Source organism: Scophthalmus maximus, chromosome 6 (genome assembly GCF_022379125.1).
Source record: "Scophthalmus maximus strain ysfricsl-2021 chromosome 6, ASM2237912v1, whole genome shotgun sequence".
Lineage (NCBI taxonomy): Eukaryota > Metazoa > Chordata > Actinopteri > Pleuronectiformes > Scophthalmidae > Scophthalmus > Scophthalmus maximus.
In genome coordinates, this window is record NC_061520.1 from 8919616 (window position 1) to 8934614 (window position 14999).

Genomic DNA, 14999 nt, shown 5'->3' on the forward strand with positions numbered 1-14999 from the left:
AAAGAATCTCACCCAAATGAACTCTGACTGGATACATTTTTTTATCTTGGGGATAAGGTTCGTCTTTAAGTTCTGATTGGTTAAACGTCCTACTAAGCTTTTTTAAAGTATAAGGTACAGTTAACGTTTTACTCCAAATAAGTACTAAAGCTGTACATTATCTATGGCTATGTGGTCATGCGCTTTTGTTTTGCGTCTTATAGTTTTCAGTTGTTTGGGATTTTAAAAAAAAAACCTAAAGACAGAGGTCCTCTAACACCCCCAAAAATAGAAGTTTTCCTTTAATTCACAGTATTTTACTGATATTTTTTAAACATTCATCAAACAGAATTTGTGTGAACAACATGGTATGAATGACAAAAAACAATGAGCAGAAAGTGACTCTCTCTGCCACATGGCATTATCAAAACTAACTGAGAGAAAAAAGGAGAGGACTGAATTTAAATGAATGACACATATTGCAGATTAAACTGTCAACCAAGATGGTCACGGCATCATATAAAAGTGAAACCAGTTGTGACGACAAGCCAATTTTCAACTATTTTACACTGCAGCACAATTCCTCTCACATCGTCTTTAACCACAATGGAGGGCGAGCTTGTGATAGAATGAAATTATTGAAACATTTGTTATTTAATCAAGTTTTAATGCATCATAGAGATTTTCACAAAGCAGATGGATTCTTAAATTCTGTTTGATTATAACGGCAACTATAACAAAAGCTAATTATAACCATGAACCACAATATTTATTATTCAGCATTGCTTTTAATAAAATAAATGGATTTAGCCCAAAGGAACACCAGCACCGATTTAGATGCAATGTGAAATAGCACAGTTGATTCAGTTAATTAAATCTCTTTAGCTTTAAAAACTAAATTATGTATGATGTGCATCATAACTGATGACACATTTCTAACTATTCAAATGTTTCCACATACAAACACTCAAGTTGAATAAACATCAAATCCACTTCACTGACTTAATGAAGTTGTGGCTTGAATTGGATATTTGTCATTTACTGCATTGTAGTTGTATATTATTTAATTAGCTATGTGCCAAATATGTGTCCAGCCTTTTTTTGACGCCTAAAAATAGAAGGAAGAAATGTCATTTCCAAGCAAAAGTGTTACACAAATCCACTATTGCTTATACATATGAAAAAAACATCTGAGGCTTAAAGGATTGGCATCTCTTTATCTGAGATGACATTCAGTCTAATCTATAAAACAAGTATGAAATTATTTGGCTGAGAATGCAATCTCCACAACACCGGAAATGTGAATGGGAAGAGAGACGTGGGTTTGATATTGCAATAAAAAAACAGGAATGAAATCATTAACTAAACCATTTGGCAACCGAATCTAATCTTTGCCACATCAGAAGAAGTAAAAGAAAATGGGAGGGTGGTGTCTCAACAAAGAGCATTTGTTACTACAGATGAAAATCAACTCTCGCCAAAATAGAAATCATTGTGGCGGCAGTGTGCATGAAGATACCACCTATTAATGTGGTCTCAAACACACACACACACACACACACACACACACACACACACTGTTCAGAAACACGCACATTACATTTCAAAACCTTTTGTAATCTGTGTCCAGTAAAAGATTAATAAGTGGAGCAGGTAGCGCATCTCATTTAGAATTAAAATAAAAAAAGTGGGGGAGGAATGTGAATTACGGAATTGATATGGGTGACACAAAGGTCTCGGATTAAACATCGGATAAAATTACAAAAAACATTTATCAGCAACATTCATTTAGTAAATCTCATTTTAATCTCTATGTAGTGGATCTGGCAATCTCCAAATAATGCACATCCAGTCAGACACAAATGGCGTTGGCCGATGGGATTTTTGTAAGACGTGATAAACCTTGAGCACACAATTACGTGGGAACAAATTTGTGGACACGTCATTTTTGATATCACTCTAAGGTTAAGTCCTCAAGTTGATCACAAGAATGATGTTCACGCTAGGAAACTAAACCATAAATTCTGGGTGTGTGTCATTTCCTGAAGTGAGGTTTTACTCATTCAAGGTCCACACAGGCATTTTTTGATACCAGACCACTGCACAGGTATGTATATACAGTTATATGTTGGTTTTTTCTTCCCCCTGGCTGCTCTATTTTACAAGGCAACACGGCAATCAATCTTTCACCGATATCTTTTTAATCTCTTTCTTTCTGTCCTTGTGTGTGCATGTGTTTGATTTATGTGACTCAGCAGGCCAACACGATGGACACGACGGTCTCTCAACTCGGCTGGTCTCTCAATACTCAAGACGTGAGTATCACACCTTATCTAAGAACACAAGAAAAACACCCAACAACACAGAGAGACAGAGAAAAAAATACAGAGGGAAAATGAATACCTAGAAAACAAGAAGAGCAAAGGAGGTGGACGGTGAACGTGGTGAAGGACAGAGGGGAGAGCTGAACAGGAATGAACGTGCAACGGTTGCAGCTCTGACAGGCAGTGCGTTGCGTTGCGTCGCAGGAATACCATTAACCACTGTCGCCATCTGAGTTTGACAATGTAGCACACTTACATTTGCTAATTTGCACTAAACACAAAGACTGAAGTGTGCTGGTTTAACAGTTAAGTTGGGGTAAGCGAAGGAACTTTTGGGGGTTTTTAGATTTGAGAGAATAAAGTCATAATTTACTGAGAAAATATGAATAAATAAAAAAATATTTTGAGAACAATAAAGAAAGTAATTTCCTCCTCCACGAAACAGGCAATGTCCTTCAAGTTCGTATGGTTCATTCTTTGGAATTGACAGTTTCTTGCACATTCTTTTCAAAGTCCCGATTACTAATGTGGCACTGATGAGGCAAAAGAGGAAGTATTTCATTATTTGTGAAACCTATAATAAATTGTAACTTAACAAGATGCTCCACGTCGCTCATCTTTACACAGGCAACAGGCTCTTCTGATATCCCCCCTCTGACATGGTATGTAGCCTAACTTTAGGACTTTATTCTTGTAATAGATCTATTAACGAATTATTCTCGAAATCTCAGGCACCGAAAAATTAGGACAACAACATTTAACTGCTATCTAGATATTAACAGGCTAAAGTTTAAAACTTATCCGTGTGCCGGATCCAAATTACTACTCAACCAATTAGCTTGTCAAACTAAAATGAGCCGGGTGGATGCTAGTTTCTGTATTGTTCACTGGGCCCGATTTTTCGTTGCGGACGACAAATGTAAACTCACAGTTCGCTTAATGAGAAGAACGATATGTATTTCATCTGATTGTGTGGACCTAGAAAATCATAATGAAAAGAGAATAAAAATCAAATAAATAAATAACCGGAGAATTGGTTACACAGACGACGGGAATGAAGGCAACAGCGTGGTGAGTAGAGGATTGGTCACCTGGATCACGGAGATCGCAAATTGAGTCGCCTCACTCAGGCGATCAGCGTCTTTTCACTGGCCAAACTGTAGTCGCTCGAACTTCACGCGCTCAAGCCACACATTCCACTCATGCACCGCGTGTTTTAAGTTTGCACTTTTGCCAAATTCTCTGCTGCCCTAAGTCCGAAGGAGAGGAGGAAGAGTACGATCAGCATTCCTCGGCTGGTCCTTCAGGGATTACACCGTTCTGCCGTTTTCCCTCCTCGTTGATGCTGCATTACATTGTTCGCTCTCTCCCCAGCTGAACACACTGATCACAGCCCTGTGCAGTGAGACGCCCCGGCCTCTCTCCGGTGGAGCATATGTGTCTATTTCTCTGTCTGTCGCTCTGTCTGTCACCACCTACCCCCTCGTTCTCTGTCGGGTCTGCTTCTCGAGGTTCCACATGACGTCCCTGTCACTTGGCTGGTCATGTCGCTACATGCAGTTTCGGGGCCTGGTCCAAGTGTTTGCAAAGGGGAGGGTGACATCTGGTGAGCAAAGTGAACTGAGGCTTCGGGAAACTGGTTCCATCTGCGGTTTTGTGGCCACGACACATGCCTGATCCAAACCGTGACTCAAAGTGAGTGAAGAGGCTCGCAGCTCCCGCTATCTTTAGGAAGGTCAAAGTCAGGACTTGCATCCTCACTTAACTTGCCGACTTGTCGTTGGCTGGCTAGTTCTGGTGTTTGGGTCAGGGCAAAGCAATTGAAGTCATGATGAGAGGATATCATTGGGATTTTCTGCTATTTCTAATTTTTAAAAAAAATTCTCACAACAATGTTGATCTTTGAATATTTCATTCTCAGCTTAAATCTTGCAAACTCTATTTTGTGCCATCGTATAATAAAACATTCATTGAGAACTGAGTCTGAACCCGGATGAATCAGTAAACCACGAGGAGTTCAACAGATGATAATGGCGAATGTGGCGCTGCTTCGTTAAGGTACGAGACATTTTGTGGTCAAGGTTAAAAGAACTTTTAACATGAAAAGCTTTCCGCAGCTTTCAGCAGAGCTTCAGCAGTTGTCAAGGACTGTTCGAGGGTCAAATCGCCATTTGAATTGGTATTTGAAGAACTGATTGACTTAAAGGTTCTGGTAGAAAGATCATTGTTGACCTTTGAGACAGTAACTGAACAAGCACTCTCAGTACAAGCTCCTTGGTCAAGGTAAGGGAGGGATACTACTCATGGAGACCGGATTGTGAATCACAGTCTGCGAGTCAAAGTCAGACAGTTTGAAAGCCCGGCTATCAATTCCAATCTCTTCCTTATGAGGTGTAGAGGAAAACTTTGACAGGATTTACATTACAAATATCCATAAGGAATTTATAACAAGTCAAAACCTAATTTTCTACTTGGATTAAGTTCTGCCAGTTAGTCAGGGACGTGTCGCTAGTTCTCGGCCTGCACCAGCTGACGATGCCTCGCTGTTTGCCGAGCGAACACGCAGCGACAGACGCCTCGTCAGACCAGAGTGACTGAACAGGATTTGTGGGCTGGTTCTACAAGGCTACTCACTTATTAGAAACTTCCTCACTGACAGCTACAGACCGTAAATATCACCCTCGCCACGAGAATCCGTAATAACATCAAAAGTGTGAAGTGGTAAAATGCATGTCAAGGTCCTCTAACACACACTGACAGTTACGCTCTGCATGAGCAGTGTAATGAAATTTGCCAGTGTGAGGGTAGATGTGAGATGATTTTCTGATGCAACCCCCCCCCCCCCCCCCCCCCCCCACAAGTTCAGTTTGCTATGCACTACTCTCCTTCCCCAGCAGCCTCCTTTGGGCCAACTTGGACCAAGTTAAAGGAGATGAAGTCTACCCTCACCGCCTCCACACACACACCATTCCTTCCCTGTTGCCACCCCCCCCCCCCCCCCCTTGCTTCTTCATTGCTCGGGCTAATTAACTAAAAACCAAGCAGAGATTTTTTATATAATTCAGCAGCGAACTGCCATGTCAACATGGTGACTGGAGCCAGAAAGCATCAGGAGAGGAAAATGGAGAAATAAACCCTGTTTCCACTAGCTACCAGTGCACAAGGACCTGGACGGCTTAAACTGTGAAATTCTCCACACACGTTTTATTTCTTCAAGGGCTACATTATAATCAGACACACTGAGGGGCCGGGCAGGACCAATATTAAGACAGGGGAGCAGGGGTAGAGGAGGAAGTGAAAGGAACATGCGAGAGGAGAAACGGGGCAACCGAATGAAGTATAGAGACTCGATTGTGAGGCAGGTGGCAGGTGAGAGAGGTTTGAGATGAAAGACAGAGAGGCAGAGAAAAAGACTAAGAGAGGTGCGAGAGATCTGTGAACAAATGGTTTCTGCCGAGTGCTCGCTTCCCCACTGAAATCTCCTGACCACTCTCCATTAAGCCCGAGTCCGGCAAACAATATATAAAGAAAAGTTTTGACGTGGGAACACAATCTGCGGGAAACAAATTTGAAAAAATAACAGCTTCTACAAGCATATTGTCTTGCTTTCATCTCAATAATGCAACACATGTAGCCCCCGCAATCCTGAAAGGACAGGGGAGGCAAACAAAACTCCATTATTACATGTCCTCCGAAAAAAAAACCCCACCAGAAGATTATCAAATCCCTGACATTCTTTTATGTCCAGTGGATTTACACGGAATCTTTTATTTATCAAGATTACCGAGGTCCAGTGCACGCTGAGGCTTGTAGTACGAGGATGGTCACAGCCCTCACCGGGTTACTTGTGTCTTTTTTTCTCGCTCGCCCCGCCGCAGTTCTCTCCGATAAATTCAATGCATGTCTGAATTAATGCATCACAAGCAAAGCTGGAGATATTAAAAAATGATAAAAACGAATCCCTCTTCCACAGTCCCGTCTGTGGCAGGGTCTTCACGCCGATCTGACCCCACGCATTCTCTGCCGTCCTCACCGTGAGTTATGATATTTGGTGTCGCTCGGATTACACGTTAATATTTCATTACATAGTATTGGATATGTCTGCCCCTGGTGTGTCACTATTAATCACGAGGCGTTGTGAAAACACAGGGCTACATACATGTACAAATATTGTGTATATGAGCGGGGGGGGGGGGGGGGGGGGGGGGGGGGGGGAGCCATGCGTTTGCACCTACAGTTTATATAGAGGCAATTACAAACACTTCTCTTAAGGATCTGCAACAATACAGTGACCCGGAGGAGTCCGTCTCTCACACGGTAAACACACGTGAATGCATCAGAATACAGAGTGCCATCACGAAATAGCAAAAGTATGAAGCACAGCGTGTTCTCTCCCAGAGGGGAGCCGAGACGAGGCAACACATTGACCAACGGGGCAGATGCGTCGTGCCATAACTGGGGGCCCCCGCCGAGAGCCGAGCTACTCATCAGGCATGTATGAAACAAACACGTTGCCCGTCATCGGGAGCCAAAATGTCCCTTCTGATGTGATCTATTTCCAATGCTCGACTCTGCTCCTCGCAGCCAGGAAAAAGAGAGCGAGAGAGATTAACACACTGCTCACATCATGAAGATAACTGGGGACCTCTCAAAGTGGAGCAACATCAGTAATCAATCCAAAGTAGGGCTGACCACTACAGCCCTACCCAGAATCTCCCTCTGCTGCCTTGTTGCAGTCGTGCAAAGACAAAAGAGGACGACAACAACAAAAACGGAGTCTCAGACAAACTAATGGTTGAATATATTACTAAATAAAGAAAAGAAAAATGACTCCCTCCCAAATAAGAGGGGAAAAAAGCAGCGGTATAGTTTGATTGGATGATAACTTGCAAGTTTGACATATTTAGTTCTCTGTGCCAATATGATGATACCAACATGTTTTTCCCCCATTTAACATGAGACAGCACCGCTGTCTATTTGTGAGTGTCTACAGTCATACTGAGGCCCAGCAATGCTTTAAGCTTAATGGTAATGCCGGCATGGAAACGTGTATACTCACAATGACAAAGTTACCTTGCTGGCTGGTGTTTAGCAGGTACCTGGTCGCCATGGTAGTCTTTTTCCCTATTTGGTGCTGAGTGAAATGTCTCGACAACCATTGGGTGAATTGCCATGAAATGTACTACGCAGATTCATGTCTTCCTCGGGATGAATTGTAATCATTTCTATGAGCCCTGCCCCCATCGTTGGGTCAAAATTGTTTCCAGTACGTTGATGTATGACCAAAGTCCTGGAAAACGAAAAACGAAAACTGAAATCCCATCAGACTCATCTTTACCTTGTGTTCAGCGCTAGCATGGTAACGTGATGAAGCTCATGGTGGTTTGGAGCCGTCATGAGTTATAGGTTATTAGGACTCATCCCTTGTGGATCACAAGTGTCTGTACATTTCACGGTGATCCATCCACTAATAGTTCAGATGTTTCGGCGTGAACATAAAGTGGTGGACTGACCGACATTACCGTCTCGAGAGCCACAGCAGTACCAGTGATACCAAAATGTTTTTCCTTAATAGAATGCAGTTTAAAAACTGGCAAATCAATTAATTCATAAAAAGTCTTAGAAATTGACATTTCAGTACCGAAAAAAAGCACAGAGGTTTGATACTGAGCCCTGGTGAGCACAGATCATAACTCCAAAAGCTCCAATATTTAAAACGGTGAACTAAGACATTTCTGTGTAAGTCAACAGTTTTAAAATGGAGCTGTCCTGTTCAGGACAATCTGCACATGACGGCTGTCTGACACATGACACACCGCTGTGATGTCCCTTCATCAGCTTCGGCTAAGTGTTCATTTTCTCCCCGTGCCATCATGGCTGTAATACCTCTGTGGTAATTGCTGTCTAATGAAGGAGCTCTTCGTCTATCCCACCTTGGTCATGACAACACAGAACAATCAAGCACTCATGTACCGCGCGCTCCATAATCTCACCTCTCGGTTGTAAACATGTGTTTCTGCGTGTGCCTGTGGATAATTTGCTCCATCTCCATTCTATGCATGCATGTCTGTGTCACATATATTTTATGGCAAACAAATTACGAGGGATATTTTCAAACTGATGTCTTTTCAGGCGTTATCGCCTCCCCAGACAATCCATGTTTTTGCCCCCACCAGCTCGTCTCAGAGAGCAATTTCCCACAGTATCTCCATAAGGCCCGGTGAGTCATACACAATAGCATTGTAATAATGGCGGCCCATTCATTGAGGTAGGCGTGGAGCATTAAAATGCTGTGTGAGTGTGTGTTCTGCACAGTAGTGCTCAGTTCGAGACACAAATCAGGCACAGGAGGAAAAATTACAGGGAAGGATAATGTCTCGAAAACTGGAACAATAAAAAAAGTTTTTTGTTGGGTTTTTGTGTTGAGTGTCACACAATTAGAGTTTGCGTTCGCTCTCCATCATCACAGAGACAATTCAAAAATCATCGGCAATCACCATCATCACCACTTCCCCCTATCCACCGCCCGAGCCTGCAGTTGCATAGAGGGCTTTGACGGAGGCTGGATGGTGGCTCTGACCAGGAGATGTGAGACCGTCTTGGGGCAGAGGCGGCAGCTGTCCACAGGCCTTCACCTCCAGATTATCCTGGCAGTGAAACTACCATGGTTGCGTGGTCTGATGTTGAGGCCCCAGTGTTCTGGAACTAACTAATTTTTATTCATGTTATTATTAACAATGTCTAAAGAGTGCTTTAGTTGAGTTTTTATTATCTGTCATATGAATATATATATATATATATATATATATATATATATATATATATATATATATATATATATATATATATACACACACATATAAAATGTGCACTTTATATTACATACCTTACTTGGTTATCTTTCCATTTTATGGTCAAATATTATATATCACAGATGACCCACAAGTAATAGTGCACTGCTATTGTTGTGATAAACTAAATTTGCTGAATAAAAGACGACAGGTCATTTGATCATTTTTAACAGTTTGTGTTTGTTAAAACGTCGCACTTAATAATTCACTGATTATATATTTCCTGGTAATACTTTCACTCGAAGTATCTGAATTTGCTTCCACCATTGTCTTTTAGTCCTTATTGATTAAACAAGCTGGACCGATGCAACAGTTAACGTTGTTCTGACATGTTGTGGAGGGTGTGGCTACTACCTGACAAGCCAGATGGTTTGTTACACAGAGCCATCTGGGGAGGCTTCGTTGAAAACAGTTTAGAAAAGGGCAGGTGCTCCCAAAAACAAATACTTGGCAGGTGATTGGATGAACCATCTGTCTGTCACTGTCCGTCACAGCTGCCGACGCCGGTTCGGGAAAGGCCTTCAGTGCTGCTCTTTGCTCTTCTTTCAAAGACTCTCTCCAGTTCTGTCGAGCAGCATCTACGCTCACCTCGCTGGGAGCCTCTATTGCTCTTAACAAACGGTCAACACACCTGAGAGACTTGCTTGAAACTGTCAGTAGTTCCTCCCTCATAAAGGACGCTGCTCGGTCCGAACCACTGTGGTTTGGCCACAAGCGAGCGGCTGAGAGCCTGACAAGACGGATTCTTGTATGCAAGAAATCCATCTGCCTCCCAAGGTTAGGGATTGGCACTTAAGTCAAAAAAAAGGGTTTCACTGAAACATTATTAATCCTGGCGAGGCTGCAGCTCTTTTTTTAATGTCAAACATGAAGTTCACGAACTTCTTCCTCAATTACTTTCACACTGTGCTTTTAGTGCTACACATCATTTTTGTATTCAACCTTATTCGGTTGGGCAGCCAAGCCCTGCATAATTCCAGCATTCCCATAATCTGTCCAGAAAATGTGAAAATTCTCAGTATTACATGTGACAAGTTTCATATTCAGAGTCTTACGTCCGTTGCCATAGCTTCCAGGCTTTTTTGTTCACACTGATTTTTCCACCAAAATTTTACACAGTAAACAAATTGAAGAACTTTAATTCAGTCTGTAAAGGTAGTTGATGGAGGGACAAAAACCACTGGCGACACATTTATGTGAACACTGCCATGATGCTATAAACTGTTACTGTATACAAGACATTCTGTTTACCATTTTATGTGAGCTCGAGGTTTCTGGAACACAACATAAATTAGGACAAGAAGGGGACATTTTATTCAAGTGATCAGCTTTTCTTTCTCTAATTTCCGACCAATTGCCCACGTTATTTTCATAAACTGACCATCTGGCATTCACAACTCCAAACCAAAGCAAGACTCTTCTGACAGCTGGAGACTAGTTTGTGAAAACAAATGGAATAATAAACTTGAAGATCCTGTCTTTTCATGCAGCAAGTGTACCTGTTATTTATATCGCATTTATATGTGAAAGTAGCTATGAAAAACAGCTAGGACATGGAATGCTGCAAAAGGAAAGAAAATCTAACTATGACTGCAGGAATCTCTTTCTGTCTCCCCTTTGAATTTCTATATGAATTTCTATATGACAACTGATCATCTGACTAACTTTAAACTTGGCGGGTGTATTGCTGAGGACACGAGGACGTCCAGTGACCACACACACACACACACACACACACACACACACACACACAGTATGAAGTAAAATGAAGCGTAACAAAATTTCCTATGCATGACCAGTAGCTGAATCTCTGACCCAGGAACACCTTTAAAATCAGCACATCAAACATGAACAGGCGGATCCAACAGGAAACCAAACCAAACAATCGCAACAGGCCAGTTCAGCAGTGAGAGCAGGAGAAGCAGCAGCAGCCCTGTCCATCTTCAGGTATAGTCGAGCTGTCAGTCAAACAGATGGTGCACACGTTGTTTGTGACTGGCACTGCCGTAAATTTGGCACCAATTATTCAAGTATTTACTTTTGAACCTGCGGTTTGCCTCCATTATCATAACTGGATAATATATAAATTGCAGAGAGGTTATTGTACATACCCGACGTTATCCTCTTTAAGATCGGAAAAGAACATTCTAATACAATGCAAAGAAGCAGTTACATGTTGTATGTCTGCGGTCCTAATGACTCCATTACCTGAACAGCGTTGACAGATGCTTGCACAAAGCAGAACCTGCACGTCTGTAATGATGTTTTATTTCACATTAGTCTAGAATATATGACATCCTCACACATTTTAAATTAAATCCCCCCCCCCCCACCGCTTAAGGCTAATACAAAGCCCGGGGTGGATCTATTCACTGCACCGAGCAAGTGATGGCTTACTTTAAAAGTAATGGGTTGTCAAAAGTGGGACATGGGGCTCTTGAAAACGGGGAGAAAGCAAATTAATAAAAATGGATCGTTGTCTTAACCTTAAGCAAACCACGTTAGAATTCATTAAAACACTGTATGAATCTGTGCCATTTTTTTTTTAGGTTAAAGAACGCTTTGATCTCTGGGAACAATTTCAGAGGCAACAGATATAGCGGTAATGTGATTGCTTCTGTCATCATGATTCAACAGATTACATATCTAATCGGTTTGTGAATATAGAGAATATAATTTGCACAGATTACAGACCTAGTGGGGGCCTCCTGCCCGTTGAAACTGGGCCGTTTCACAGTGTAGATGATCCACATACAGACGGACGGACAAAAAAGACAGCGAGTGGGAAGGGAAAACCACCAACCACCTGGTTTAATCCACGGAGGGAAAAAAACATCTGATCCTGCTGTTCTGATGCCTCCGATTTTTTTTTCTTCCCCCCACAATGAGATGAATGAGTGCCTAACATGCGGGCACCAACATGAATGAAGCACGGAGACACACATCAATTGTTAATTTAAGGGACATACAGAGGCTACTGAAATGCAAAGCTAAGCAGAATTTGAAAGACATGATTGCAAGGAAAGTAGGACTATATATATATATATATATATATATATATATATATATATATATATATATATATATATATATATATATATATATATATATAATGAAATTAAAGTGGCTCGGTTGCTGTAATATCCTGGGGGTATACAGCTAGTTGTTTTATGGGGGGAGATAAGAGGATTTTGTCAGGTTGAGATGCCGGTTAATGCTATTGTTCCTACTGGGCGCATAAAACAGCAAAGGAGCTTTTCACACATCTTTTCTTCTTCTGTAGTGCCGTTACTGTAGACATCGTTTCAAAAGTACGAGGTGTAAAGAATTATAATATTGCAGCATTTGGAAATCATAGGTAGGAAAACTGAATTTTTTTTGTTTGTTCATTTTTTAAATTATATATATCAAAATGTAAGAACCCACCCACTAAACACAGAAATTCGTTTTTTTTGGAAGACGTTTGGAAAATAATCTTTAAAAAATTAGGTTCAGCATTTCAATGCACTCACAAAGGATGGTGTTTGGAAATTATCGGGCAAAAGCTGTCTGGAGGGAGAGGAGTTTCATCCTTTTCTCGTTTGTCTCCCCATCTTCTCTTTGCAAACACTCACTTATACACTTGTACTTGAACGGGCCTCAAAATGACTCTAATTGACCACTAAGGGTGGGTTTTGTTCAAAGAGACCATCAGATTAGGTTAGAGAGGTGGTTAATGTTACCCACTCTTATTCTCCTCCTCCTCCTCTGACTTATATTTCACTCGTCTATCGCATCTTCCCTTCATCACTTGCCCTCGTTTCCACCCTGCGTCCTTTACCTCTTCACGTCCTAATCCCTCAAACTGATAGTGCTTTTCCCAAGGATGCAATACGTCAGATTATGTCGGACAAAATCACCGTGTCATCTACACCACATGCTCTTTGAACAAATAAGATTCTTATCCTCCCTCACTCTTGAAATAAAAAAAACAACCTAAAATACTGAAAAGCTTGGCTGATATAATCTAATACCATGTTGCTCCTAATACCTGACCCTGAGTTGCAGTCTCATGCGGACGACGAAGAAATGATTTGCATTCAATCTTCCGAAGATGTGAAGGTGTTATTACCTGTCACACTACAACCTAACCCCAATCTGCCAGCAGCCAAAAGGTTGTTGTTGTTGTTTTTTTTTCTTCTTCCCAAAAACCACATGGTATAAACGCCCACATCACCATTTTTTTGGCGTTTGAAGAGTGTGTCGGCGCCTGTGGGCCACCAAGCAGATCTGTCCCCACCCGTCCGCCCCCTGAGCTCTGCTTTACACTACAGCTTTGACAATTGCATCAAGTGATGCAAATAAGACTTGTTTTACACTTCGGGGCTGGTTTTCTTTAAACCATGTCAAATCAGCAGATTACAAAAGCCTCGTCGTGACCGCAACAACATTTTACAAGATTTTTTTTACAGCTATATTTGTAAGACACAGTTGTTGGGTTTTGAATGAAAATCAGTCGGGGTGAAGTTATCCATAATGGAAGAGGAGCAGAAACAGGAAGGAGGAGAAAAATGCCGGTGTCAGAGGTGAAGAAGAGGGAGGAGATGGGGAACATGGTGAAAGGTAATGTTTTTATTCTCTTTCATTTCTTGCTGAGGCCCAAGACACACTGAGTACAGATGGTGTGTGTGTGTGTGTGTGTGTGTGTGTGTGTGTGTGTGTGTGTGTGTGTGTGTGTGTGTGTCTGCTGGGACGGGGCAGCCCACAATGGCATTCTGTTGTATTGTCTCGTCTTGTATTGAATTGTATTGTGTTCTGCTGTGTGTTGAGGTCCACATATAATATTTACCAGTGTAAAGCAATCAGAAAAAAACACTCCAACACAAAAATTCGTCGCATTCAACCACTGCAGCAGCAGCAGCAGCCGAACTGTGCGCACAAACTCTTTGCCACAGCGACGCCGAGATGATAAAACAAGCCACGGGCGCGTTTAACTTCAGAAGAGAAATTAAGAGGAAGTTGCTGCGAGCGCAGATGGATGAAGAGATGAGGAGATGAGGAGATGAGGGGACGAGGAGATGAGGAGACGAGGAGATGAGGAGATGAGGAGACGAGGAGACGAGGAGACGAGGAGATGAGGAGACGGGGACATGAGGAGACGAGGAGATGAGGACATGAGGAGATGAGGAGACGAGGAGATGAGGAGACGAGGAGACGAGGAGACGAGGAGATGAGGAGACGGGGACATGAGGAGACGAGGAGATGAGGACATGAGGAGATGAGGAGACGAGGAGATGAGGAGACGAGGAGACAAGGAGACGGGGACATGAGGAGATGAGGAGACGAGGAGATGAAGAGATGGGGAGATGAGGAGACGAGGAGACGAGGAGAGGAGGAGATGAGGAGATGAGGAGACGAGGAGACGAGGAGAGGAGATGAGGAGACGAGGAGATGAGGAGACGGGGACATGAGGAGATGAGGAGACGAGGAGATGAAGAGATGGGGAGATGAGGAGACGAGGAGACGAGGAGAGGAGGAGATGAGGAGATGAGGAGACGAGGAGAGAAGGAGATGAGGAGATGAGGAGACGAGGAGAGGAGGAGATGAAGAGATGGGGAGATGAGGAGACGAGGAGACGAGGAGAGGAGGAGATGAGGAGATGAGGAGACGAGGAGAGAAGGAGATGAGGAGATGAGGAGACGAGGAGAGGAGGAGATGAGGAGGGGGCTGCCGCTGCGGGTGGGTGGAGGGGGACACGGCAGAGATCCGCGCGCGCGTTTGGAGATCGGGCGAAGAGTCGCACACGCGTTCCTTTTCTTCAAACTAATAAAACAAGATCAAGCCAGAAAAAAACCCAAAACGACCT

The 14999-nt window shown here is 42.6% G+C and overlaps 1 protein-coding gene across 3 annotated transcripts in view; it reads right to left on the bottom strand.

The window, feature by feature from the left end:
* The window catches only part of LOC118310062 (neurexophilin-4), a 93682-nt gene that overhangs the window by 20029 nt on the left and 58654 nt on the right, over positions 1–14999 (bottom strand). The gene's annotated exons all lie outside the window — the stretch shown is intronic.